General features: G+C 33.3%; 1 protein-coding gene and 1 long non-coding RNA gene across 9 annotated transcripts in view; both read right to left on the bottom strand.

The window, feature by feature from the left end:
* The window catches only part of LOC124425909 (prominin-like protein), a 33779-nt gene that overhangs the window by 16495 nt on the left and 4333 nt on the right, over positions 1-12951 (bottom strand). The window lies entirely within an intron of this gene.
* LOC124425910 lies at positions 3459-7759 on the bottom strand. 2 transcript variants are annotated; one of them, XR_006942604.1, is made up of 2 exons: positions 7306-7759; positions 3459-6706 (listed from the first exon to the last, which is right to left on the bottom strand). It is a non-coding gene; the product is annotated as an uncharacterized LOC124425910 (long non-coding RNA). The 2 variants fall into 2 exon arrangements; XR_006942603.1 differs by lacking the exon at positions 7306-7759 and adding an exon at positions 6826-7083.

The raw sequence follows: 12951 nt of genomic DNA, 5'->3' as shown, positions 1-12951 counted from the left end.
ATTTTTTATTTAAGATATAATGCTCGATGATATTTGAGGTATGCACTATTGTTATCACGGGGGATGCTTTAAAAATAGATTGTATCAGCTAAAGTGTGAAAAATATTGAAATTACGGTAAAAGTTCGATGATGATATTTAAGGTGTTTAATAAGTCGAGTTCAATTGTAATGACGGTCATCTTTCGCACATTGGCGAAGAAGAAAAAGAAGAAGGAAGAGTAAAGAAGGAGAACGTTGACTGATCTAATTGGTACTTTAGCATTAATTGACTCTTCCTGAGTTTCTTTTCGGTGGTTGGCTCAAGTCTAAGAGTAGAAACTTGCCATTTTATCGAAGATTTCTTTCTCTCTCTCTCTCTGTTTTTCTATTTTCGTTTTTGATCGTTTTTGATTAAAAATTGATGGCGTAATAATGACATGAACTGAGGTTAGAATATCGTTTAAATTAACCAAAGAGATAATTGGCAACATATGTATAAAATTCAAATTAAAGATTACTTACTAAAAGAAAAGAAAAAAAAAATATCTAAAAAATTTGAGATTCTATTTTCCTATTAATTTCATGCCGACTTACAACAGAATATGCTATTGTATTCTAATAATAAATTCACATTTTCAAAAAATCGATCCTATAACAAACATAGTCATTGTGGAAACGAAGAAGTATATTTGATCTTAGAAAGAGAAAGGAAAGGGAAAAGAATTCTACGAGATGCTTTTCCATGCATTTCCCATATCGAACATATCTCAATATGAAGTTCCCGTCAAGAAAAGAAAAATGTCAGGAAGAATGGAAGATAATATAAGGAAAAAGAACATGTTGATATATATATATGTATATGTATATATATATATATATATATATATATATATGTATATCTATACGTATATATATGTATATATACGTATATACTTGTAAAGGTAGAAAACAAAAGAATTTCGGCTAGAAGGCTTCTGAAGGAAAACGGATACCGGTCGCATGGCTACGATTACGTTTTCCCTTTCTGGTTCAACCCCACCAACCCCTTCGACGGTCCTAACTCATTCTCCTCGCTTTTACCCGATCTCTGTGCTTCCCTTAGCCAAGGGCAGAGTGCCAACGGATGATGGTTTAGACTGGTTACTGCACCTGCAGCAAGAATACACGAAGAAGTGAATGCACACGTACACGAAGAGTTTGCGCTCGTTAAAATGGTGTTATCGTTGCTGCAGCAACGCCGACGAAACTGTCCAGGAACACATCAAACTCTACTAATCCTCAGCTACACCATGTCACCCTCTTCAATCTGGTCTTTCTTTCTCAACTTTCTTCTTTCCTTCGCTTCGTTTGCTTTCGCTTCTTTCGTATCGCCTTTCCTTCCAACTTAACCACCCCCGATACTTCTACGTTCGAACAGACTTTCGAACGTCTTAGACCTTACCTAAAAGTGACAATACCCTAAATCGATGAACTTTTATTGATTCTTCATGTCTCTTTCCTGTTTAGCGAATGTTCCAAGTTACATCGAAATTTCTTGTTTGAATACTTTCAAGTTCGACATCGTCAGATAATTAATTTTTTTTTCTCAAAATAGACACTGATAAATCGTTCTTTAAATTAACAGTACAAATACGCCGGAAGCATGATATTTAAAATTTTTCACATGCTAAAGAGAGATCTTAAAAGGAATCTCTGCAAAAACAAATGAAGAAAACAGAAGAGGGAATGAGAGAGAGGGAATGAGAGAAAGAGAGAGAGAAAGAGAGAAAGAGAAAGAAGAAGAAGAGAGAGAGAGAGAGTGAGAGAAAGGAGGTGGCAGGTGTGTAGAATGTTCATTGGAACGTTCGCACGGCTGGTGCATAAATATGCATTATACTATTCTGCAGCCTTAATTGCCGTGTTAAGAACTGACCCGACCTAACCTACACACCGTTACGACGTGTGCGTCGAAAGATGGGGCGAAGTTACGAAGGGGCTTCTTACGACATAAAATTCTTATTTCTTTGTCCATTTCTTCGTTGGCCTGATTCGAATATATCTATTTAATTATTTATATCTTAGAAACAATATTCTATATTTATCCGGAACACTTCGTTCTATCTATCAATCTAAAAGAAGTTGATCTATTTCATAAAGTGTTATCGAATACCTATATGGCCAACTGTTATGTTCTCGAATAACATTGATTTCAATATGCATTGTATTGTATTTATGGAACAACACGACGACGATGACACGTTCGTTCGTTCGATCGGTATGCGGGATTAGCTACGGCGTTTAATTGGAACTGACAAGCGTAAGTGCGACGAATAGAACGTGATTCGCTTGAAGCTATAAAACGAAGAAAATGTCTGACGATTTTCAATCCTCGATTTCTGACCATATATATATATATATATATATATATATATATATATATATGTGTGTGTGTGTGTGTGTGTGTGTGTGTGCATGTATGTATGTGTATAGATAGATACACATATACTCGGAGATAGATAAAACGGAAATAGAAAATGAATTATTGACTTATTTCCGATAAAAAGTCAACGAATGTTGCTCTATCAGTAGCGATATAGAGGATATGTGTAAGTGTTTCATCGACTAGTATCACCGAAATTGGCCGCTGAGAATCGATCTGTAGTCACGTGACCACGTACAAGTACAGAGTGCTCCAAATACGATGATTTCTATACATGGTGTTAGCTCGTAAAACAGTAATCTGAGTTCTTTCGAAAAGATTAAATGTACATTTCTATTGATAGAATTCCGAAAAAAAAAAAAAAAAAAAAAAAAAAAAAAAAAAAAAAAAAGAAAACAAATAATGTCGACATCAATGATAAATTAAACTGTGGGCTTTTTCTATTAATAAGTTTGAAAATGATTTTTACATTAGTCATCTTCTGTCATATAGAAATAAAGATCTCTATCTTATCACACAAACTAAAGAATTCAGATATCTATGCAGATTCTGAATATTCCGATGTTCATTACAGGGATTCAGATATTCTTTTTTTTTCTTTGGTGAATTTTTGTTGCGTCAGCCCCATAATGGATCTCGAGGTGTCTCTTTCGCTTATCTTCATGCTACGACGCGTACGAGCATGCAAAGGGTGTTCCCTTTATTTCCTGTCGTCGCGTGAGCACGTACAGCATACGAAAGATCTACGGGAAGCCGTCATATGCAGCCGGTAACATTCATCAGAGTTTACAGAAGTTTTACTACGATTTTCGAAAGGAAAGATTACAAAGTGGAAAGAAAAAATTCATTTTACTTGTGAAATATTAAAAAAAAAAAAGATCGAATCATCTCAGCATCTCCAATGAAGAAGGTAAGCCATTTTACTGATAATCCTTGAAAGCTTAATCTTCTAGAGAAAGAGAGAAGAGAGAAAGAGAGAGAGAGAGAGAGAGAGAGAGAGAGAGAGAGAGAGAGAGAGAGAGAAAGAGAGGAGGGGGAAAGAAAGAGAATAAAGAAGGATCACTATTAAGCTTATCTATTTCAATAACCCCAATTTTCAGAACTATTGGCGTTCATACGAAAAAGAGAAAAGAAGACAAAAGGCAAGTGATAAAAAAGAAAGAAAATTTTCAACCGTTATTAATCAAAATATTTCGAGCTTTAGCTGAGTACGTCTATACAAATATACATATATACGTACTCGTAGTCATCAACTATTTATCCAGCAGAGCAAATATTTGTCTTATCCGTGGATCGTCAAAGGCCGTTAGGAGGGTTAGATGAAAGAGAAGAACACACTTACTAGATGTACGTACGTATGGTTTGCGTAGAACCAAACGTCGCGACCCCTCCAAACTTCGTATGCACCCCTTTCCACTCCTCCTCTTACTATTCACTCGTATTCCTCTATAACGTTTCGTTCGTTTGACCTGGTCCAGGAAAGCCGAGGACTCATCGAGCAAACTTCTTCTTGCTTTTCAGGACGACCCTCTCTAGTTTTCAAACGCCATCGTATATTGTCGCCGCTTAACCGAGTAATTTATTGCGACTATCTTTGTTTACCTCTTCCTATTTCTGTTAAAAATGTTCTTATATACTTCTGTGTACATACTTATTTAGTACATGTCTATATAGCCTAGGTCGATATTATCAGTAATCTGTCACAGCACCACAAAATTATAAAGTTTAAGCAACTCACAATGAGTCCTGAGAAACTACCTTATCCGATTTACCTTTTCTACCTTTTATTCTCTTTTTTCGCAAAAATCATCTCTTCAAGTGAACGTTCCTCAATGGCATACTTTACGGGCCAATAAAGTCGACAATAAATCGACAAGAAACTTCGTTCGGTACCTACATTTTTGACGAGGAAAGACGAAAAGGAATTGAGAATGGCGTTGAAGGAACATTTCGTTTTATATTTCTTATGCTTTTTTTCTTTTCTTCTATTTATTGTTACAAAAAAATAAGTTAGGCGATTTTAGTACGTTTGTAAATGTGATTTTTTCGACGATCAAAATAGAAGTGAAAGGAACATAAATAATGATAATTCTTTATCTGGAAATTAGATTTTCTTCCAATGTAATTTTACTTTAGTTGTTTAATGATCTGAATCCTTCCTCGATGAGCTCTACTTAAATCAGGATCATGTATTGCAAGCAAGTTATTTCAAAGTTTATTATTTACGAAACTTTCATCGTTTATACGGTCGATGACGATCGTAAGTGAACAATATAATTAGAGCGATGTAGTACAACGAACATCGTCGATACGTTCTGTAAATTTTCGCTCTAGAGACATCGTTTTTATTTACGAACGTATGAATATATATATATATATATATATATATATATATATATATATATTACACACACACACTTACATTTAATTATACTGGTTCTATCATCGAATGAAAAAATCTAATTAAAATTTTTTCACGATATATCGTTGGGATTGCTTTTTTTAGTTCTTTTTTTTAATTGTTGGGTTATCATTCCGTCGGAGAGTGGAAGTTTCATTCTTTGAACTTACGAGCGTTCTAATTCCCTTCTTTCGTTATTCTTTACCTTTTCTCTTTCTCTTATATGAGATATTTTCTCGTGGGTGTATAAGAGATAAGCTAGAGATGAAAAAAGGCAACTAATGAAAGATATGGAAGAACGAAACGAACTTGTGTTATAAATTTGAAGAAATATGAGAATAATTTATACATAATTGAATTTTTTGAACAATGACTATTACAATAAGTAAAAAGATTAAACAAATTGTAATTCTATAGTTAAAATAAATTTTTTTTTAAATTAATGAAAATATTAATTTGCATTTCATACAAATGTATGAAAATTCATTAGAAAATAGTACAAATTTTTTTAAATCACTTAGAAAGAGTTTTCCTACGAGAAAAGAAAAAAAGCTGTTTTCATGGTAGAAAAGAAAAACTTTGTTTTATTGAATTAACCATATGCATATATATCTACTTGTGTACGTGCATGTGTGTGTGTGTAAACACTTTGGTAAAAGGTTCCATTTTATAAAGACTATTTCTTTTGCAAGAGAAGCCTTTCTTTTTTATCGAAGAATTTTCACGGTAATTTATCCAAGAGTTGTGGCACAAAAGGAACGCATTTTTGAGCGAGTTAAATGCAGTTCGCTTTACAAAAGATGGCTTCGAATCAAATTGAAAGGAGTTCATGGTTGAGAGAGTTTCTATAGTTACGGAATTACAGAGAAAAGTATGTGATGGATATATTCAAAAAAGGAAGAAAAAACAAATACAATTGGAAATAAAAATTGAATATGTATATGTAGAATGTATTATTTCACTTTAAACAAAAAAAGAAAAAAAAAAGAAAAAAGAAAAAGAAAAAGTGGGGAAGAGAGTGAGAGATAGAAAAATCAAATTATGAGTCCTTTCGTGAAAAAAATTAATTGAATAAAAAATGGCGTCCGATATGCCATTCTTCATGCTCTTTCTCTTGCATTGATAATTTGCAAGGAAAGTATGAATTTCAAAGTTTCATATATAAATATTATATGTTATTTTTTTTTTGTTTTTTAAATTATTACCAGTAGCAGAAAAATATCTAACTAGAAAAATGCATATTAATTGCGTCGCTATTGGGTTCGATGAACAATGGACACGGTGTAAAAATTTAATTGAAATTCCTCTCGGAAACATCGTTCGCATAGTTATACTTGAAAAATGAGTAATATCGGATACGAGCCCATAGCCGCATCAAACATAGCTAGAACGTCAAACAAATTCATCAAAAAGTTCACCGAAATTCGGCATACAAACGTATATTTTCGTTTTTACTGTTCTTTCATAATTTTTTACCAAACACAATGTACAGCATTTTCTGCTTTCGAAATGCAGTGCTCTCAATAACTAGAATATTCGCATCTATCCTTCGATATCGCATATGTCAATATTCTTTTGTTAACATTGTTTTATACGCTTTTGCAAGATGGCAATATAGAAAATTCATTCGATGGGGCAGATATACATACATATTTCGAAAGGAGTACTTTTCTCGTATAATTGTGCGTAAACGTGTCCTTATATAGGGTGTGCCAATGAAAATCCGGTTCCTGAGACGCTTACGAGAACAGGTACTAGTTTTTACGAGAACTCGCCTTGTACGACATTCTTCCTCGGTGGAAGATCGGGTTCTACCGAAGAAGCAATCACGAAGTCACTTCTCGCGTTGAGTCGTAAAGAAAACTTCGTAAAACTTGTGATCCTTTTGCAATCGTCATTGAGTGTGCTGTCGAGAAGCATAGAAAGAAGTGGATGATTAATTGTACGTCTTGTAAATAAAACAAACAAAAACAAAAAATGAAAAAAAAAAAAGAAAAAAAAAACGAATTTCACCGGATATTCAACCTCTATACGTATTACACTCCATCGCATTTATCTCCAAGATATTCATCTAAATACAATTTTTAATTGTTTCTAAATCGAATAAGTGAAACAATTTCTTTAGAATATCATTTTCAACATATAAATCAACACAACGAACACACAAGTTCCAATTTAATTAAGTTTAAACATCGGACTCGTTATACTTTTTTAATCGTAATGTTAACACAAGAAAATATACGAGGTTTGACGTTATCACGAAACCAAGCGAGATACCAAGTATGCCAGACCTTTGACTGCTCTCATCCTGAAAGCGAGTCCCGTTTTTCTTGTGTAGTTATGTACAAACACATACAAATGTTTAAGTACACGCACGTTCGTGTACCGTACGTGCCAATGCATACGATGCACGAAACCACTTCGACATGTTATATACATATGTATTGTAGATGCGCATGCGCACGCGCACACGATATCCTTGTCTCGAGATACACACATACGTACTTGGAAACTGGAAGTTCAACGCGCTGCTTAAGCGACGATTAAGCGTCATAAAGCGAAAACGTGTCCCAGCTTCACGAGCATTCGCGTTTAAACGGTGCTCTGGGTATCTTATGACGAACTTTACACACCGGGTGGCATATTTCTTCCACATCGAAGTCGAATCGAATTTCACGAGCTTTCAATGTTAATACGAGATATCGGATGATCATCCAGCTATTATTAATTTTAATTATCTGATATTTATCGTAAAAAGCATGAATTTTTTATGAGATAAGTCATGTATATATAACTTTTCTCGTGATAAAAGAATAAATAAATCATTCGTTTATAACTCTTATTAAGAAAACATTAGATATACTCATCCTTTTTTTACTATTCATTAATTTATCCAAAGCTATCCATTTAATTTTTAACCGAAATAAATTTCACATAAATCAAAAATCAAAAATCTGTACGGATAAGAGGTAAAACATTCTTTTATATCAACATAGAAAAGGATCAAAAGATAAAATTCGCAAAAGCACAAAGAATTAGATGACCGATAAGAGAGAGAAATAGAGAGAGAGGGGGGAGAGAGAAAAGATATTTCCTTCGTCGATTGCGGAATCTCGTGGGCGCGAGAAGCGAGCGAGATTACAGATAGAAGTATTCACTAAGGTCTCCGCCCAATCGGCTATCTTTCTATCAAGCCCGATTAGGATCTTAATTAGGAATCGTATGTATCTAAATTGCAATCGTGGCTTGACCGAAAGAGATAAATGAATGAATGAAGAAGTGAATGCAAAAAAAAAAGAACAAAAAAAAGAAAGAATGAGGAGAATATAAGAGAAAAAGAGAAAATTTTGCAAGATATGAATTTTAGGATACATAAGAATATAATTTTTACGATATAACAAGTGTGAAATCAATATATACGTAATGTTCTTAATGAAAATAGTAGCTAAAGGAAAGAATGAATTATTCATTCGATTCACGCTATTCGCTTTCGGTAAGCAGAGTAATATTAATGGTTGACGTCGTCTCGCGCTCGGACGACCACGAGGATACCTCATCGACGTCGGGAATAAAGCTTCAGTCTTTGTTAACGCCGTTAAAACTCGCTGGACCGTAGAAAGACTCGTCGCCGCGTTGGTAAGTCCCGTTCAACGATGACGACACTTGGAAATTCAAAGTGTTTGCCGCGCCAGCGAACTTTGCTCGTTCGTGTTCGTCCACTTCGACGTGAGTAAATGTAAAAGATTGAGTAAAAAGGAAACTGCGAAGTAAGAAGGCCTATGAGGAAGGTCTATGAATAAAAGTATTTAAGCAAAGGAAAAGAAGAGAAAAAAGAGAAGAAAAAATAGCTCGAAAATTGTTTATGCAATTATATGTACGTATGTACGAGCGTTTATAATTTTTAGATGTTCTAATCAAATTCTATGTATATGTGTGCGTGTGTACATATATATATATATATATGTATATTATATTATATTATATATATAGAATATATGCAAAAATACACATATATCGATCTAGATACGCATAATTCGTGGACAATTTACATGGAAATTCGGTACGTATTTCCGTCCGCTGCATAGAAATTAAATTTGGATGGACGTGAAATGTCATGAGTCCTTTCGAAAAAGCCGTTTTCCCTTCTCTTTTCTCATTTTTTGCTCTAAAATTCTGGACAAGGTTTTCGAAACGAGAACGTCTGCCTCATTAACGTCTCTCTTTGTTATCACGATATTACTTCGTTACGTTCGCCAAAGGAAATATTTTTTTGTCTATTCGTTCTCTTCGTATGCGTCATTCAAAAAATTTCACGCGTACAATAACGCAATTATTCATACTCCGTACGATGAATAATTTTGCAATCAATATCAATTTTATCGCATATCTTAAATAATGTGAGTAACAACCATTGATGTGCAAATCGATTTATTGTTAGAAATGTCAATAATAATAATAATAATATTCAGAAATGTTATTTGACATTTCGGCAGATAACTATTCTAATTTCCGTTCAATTATAATTCAGAAACTGTACTAAATTAGTAAAAGTGAACCAATTAACTGAATACAACTTATTTATTTTCACTATACCTATGTCAAATGATAGTAAAGTTCATGAAACCGTTAAAATCGTCGATCTCTGTGGTTTTCTAAGATATGAAAATTCGAATCGAAGGCGCAACAAGAGAATTTATAATCGAAGTATTTTCGAAGTAGAATGTCGAACATAACCTCAAGCAAATTTTAATTAAACGCATAAGTAGAACACCGAAATCAGCACGAATCGATCGGACATGGTTAATCGGCTCGATGCTCTAGAAAGAGCAATGAAGAGAAAGAAAGAGGAAAAAGAAAGAGAGAGACGAAGGGAGGAAAGGAAGAGAGATAAAGGAAGTATCGTCTCGAGGAGAACACGTATTAGTAACTCGTATTAGAATTGAGATCATGAGCCACCTCCCCCTTTTTTTTAAGACGAGTAGGCTATTTTTTTCCCTCTTCTTTTTCTTTCAGTGTAATATGATAGGGATCGATGACGAACGTCAAATAAAAATTTATATAAATATAAGGAAAATAAAAAAGAATATAGACTACTCCTTATCTCATATTTATTAACGCATATTGTCATTGTATCGAAAATTATTACCATCCTATCAAGTTTTCAATTTACTCAAAACTCCCTAAACCTGCTATCGTTTTATAAATTTCAATAAAAGTCCCGATATAGAAAATCTTTTATTTGCTTAATCTTATTGTTAACACGTACGACTATTAAAGAATTTTATTTCATTTGCGATAAAGCGATTTAGATTTTAAATACATATAAGATAAATATACGCGAATTAGGAAATATAAAACGTTCTTTTGGATTTTTCCTGTCTTTTGATTAATCATTGTGCACAACAGAATTGCGATGATATGCAGGTTGATTCATATCATGTATATTTACTATTCGCATTATGATCGTACTAAAAGATAAAATTACGTTGTATTAATATAGAACATTGGATCGCAAGATATCATAAAAGAAAAATCATTATCTGTATCTTTTCGTTCGTATTTTTTTATCTATATTTAATTTTGTGGATTCCTATCGAATGATATTCAACATGTGCTCTTAGTTTACTAATCATAAATCAGTACATGAGTTATACAATTGATTAGAATCATCTTACTAAATTGGCTGAAAATATTAAAAATATATTTCTGTATTTTTCTTTCTTTTTTTTAATTGTTCTCATTATCATTCATTTCATAACATTTTTCATTATAATTCTACATAGTATCACATAGAGCAAATATTGTAAAATAATAGAACACATAAGATTTTTACATATCAAAGTTCTTTTATTTTTTTCCTTAACAACCTTGATTCTGACCACATCCTAATCTCTTTTATTATTATTTCGTATATAAACATGTATCACTATATATCAATTCGGAAATGGTCAAATCTTTATCTTGAAGAATAATCTAATTATACGGTGAGTTTAAATGTCCACAATGAAAATATTTTTATTTTACTAACAGTATGCAGGAAGAACATTGAACAAAGCAAATTGCTAAGAAAATAATTCAAGAATGGTTTTGCATAACCAGTGCAATACGATTTCGATTTCTAATTTATAACGAACGTTCTCGTTCGAACGTGGAGACTTTCTTCGCAAAGTTCACGCATACAATTCCCTATATAATTGAGTGAGGGTGGAAGCAAGACCGAGACAGAGAGAGAGAGAGGAGGGAGTAAGGGAGGAGAGGAGAAAAGTAAAGTATGCAATTGTGGACTCTTACTTATGCCATATGTACGACGTGCATGCGATGACGAGCCGCCATATGTATATATCCGATTGATTTTGATGTACGTATCAACAGGAAAAAAAAGAAACAGAAAAAATATTCTGCGGCATCTGCTTAAATAAAGTACACATGGTAAACTCATTAACCGTAAATATTTGTTTAGAATAGATAAATTTTCGATTTTGTTCGATTTTTGGATTCAAAAACGATTTTATTGTCAACAACTCGTTATTTAATATATATAAGATATATAAAAAAAAACTAAACTATACATAGATAAACAGATATAGAATATTACTACTTATCACCTTTCGTTTTATGTATATCGAACAGTTATTTCCTTTCCATTTATCGAGTAGTAGCTAGTAAGTTTAACGACACTGCAAGAGATAAACGGAGATCGGTACTTTCTTTCTCTCTGTCTCTCTCTTTCTCTCTTTTTCTTTATTCTTTTCCTTATCAGTTTTTTTATCGAAGATTCAACGAAGAACGAGGGAAAAGACGATCATTTCGTGCCAATAAATAAGAATCTCTTTGTCTCTAGCTATTTCTCTTTAATCAATTCTTTCTTTTACACTGTGTCACGTATCTCCTTTTATCAAACGCATTTGCCATGAATATCGAAGATATTCAACACGTACGATGAATTTTATAAAGAGAATTCTATAATCCTTAATAAACGAAAGAGAAAATGTCGGATAAACACAACGAATTTTATCTAATGGAAATAAAGAAAGATACTTTGTAATGAAAGAATATCTTTTCAATCTCAAGTTTCCTTGACACAGTTTTGAACTTCTTTCACGTCTTATAATCATAAACATGATTACGAAAACGAAAAAGTATGTCTTGATAATTCAAATGAAATTTTATGATCATCAATCGACTGTATTTTATCAATATTGAATCGGAAGATCTCATTCAATCAGATTAATTAAATAACTAGGAGTAAGGACCGACGTGTATAGCTATTCCCGTGACGATTGATCGACTCTAATTAAGGTGAACGCGCTCAGAGAGGACAAAGAACGGAGACAAATCTGTTCGGCACGAGTAGAGAATGCGCGTGATTCCTGTGAAAAGGACGAACGATTGCACGAGGACACTCGAGGTAGCTTTTATCTTTTTCCCATTCTTTTTATCTTTTTCGTATCTTCATAGAATAAAGAAAAAGAAAGAAAAAGACAAAGAGAGAGAGAGAGAGAGAGAGAGAGAGAGAGAGAGAGAGGAAATAGAGAAGGCTGAATTTACGTTTTTTGTGTGAGAGTCGAAAATCGATCGAGTGAACGACGAGTTGTACATATCTACAGGTAGTAAGCATTATTCATCGACGACCGAACGTCTGTGAAAAAAGTGAGTTTAAGTTAGTGTGTATATGAGTGAGATAGAAAAATAGAAAAAGAGAGAGAGAGAAAGAGAGAGAGGGGGGAAGGAATAGAGAGGGAGAGAGAGAGACTACAAAGCACCCTTTTCCGGTAGATAATGGTAATAAAATCGAATCGAACTGCCGCAACAGGAAAAGCTAGGATATTCAGGCAGATTCACTCGTAGCCACATGTCGGAAACGTTTGCCAGAGGCAGTGAATGACAGAACGAGATAATAAATTTTTCGTCAATCCACGTAAATTGAACCAGCTTCGCTGGCCTTAAGCTAATATCGTTACTATCGGCGATCCAGCTAGACGTTGGCAATATGAATTATCGATTTTTACTTTCCTCGATTATAGACGATTAATGATTAACAAGAATTTTTACTGAGTTACTCTTTGTTATTTTACTTAATATCGACACAATTTTGTATATAAGTTGATCTTCCTAATAATTCTCTTTAAATTGATCTAATAATAAGTTGAT

This window comes from Vespa crabro, chromosome 8, assembly GCF_910589235.1.
Source record: "Vespa crabro chromosome 8, iyVesCrab1.2, whole genome shotgun sequence".
NCBI lineage: Eukaryota > Metazoa > Arthropoda > Insecta > Hymenoptera > Vespidae > Vespa > Vespa crabro.
Note: the sequence above shows the minus strand (reverse complement) of the source record. Positions and strands in the feature narration are given on the sequence as shown.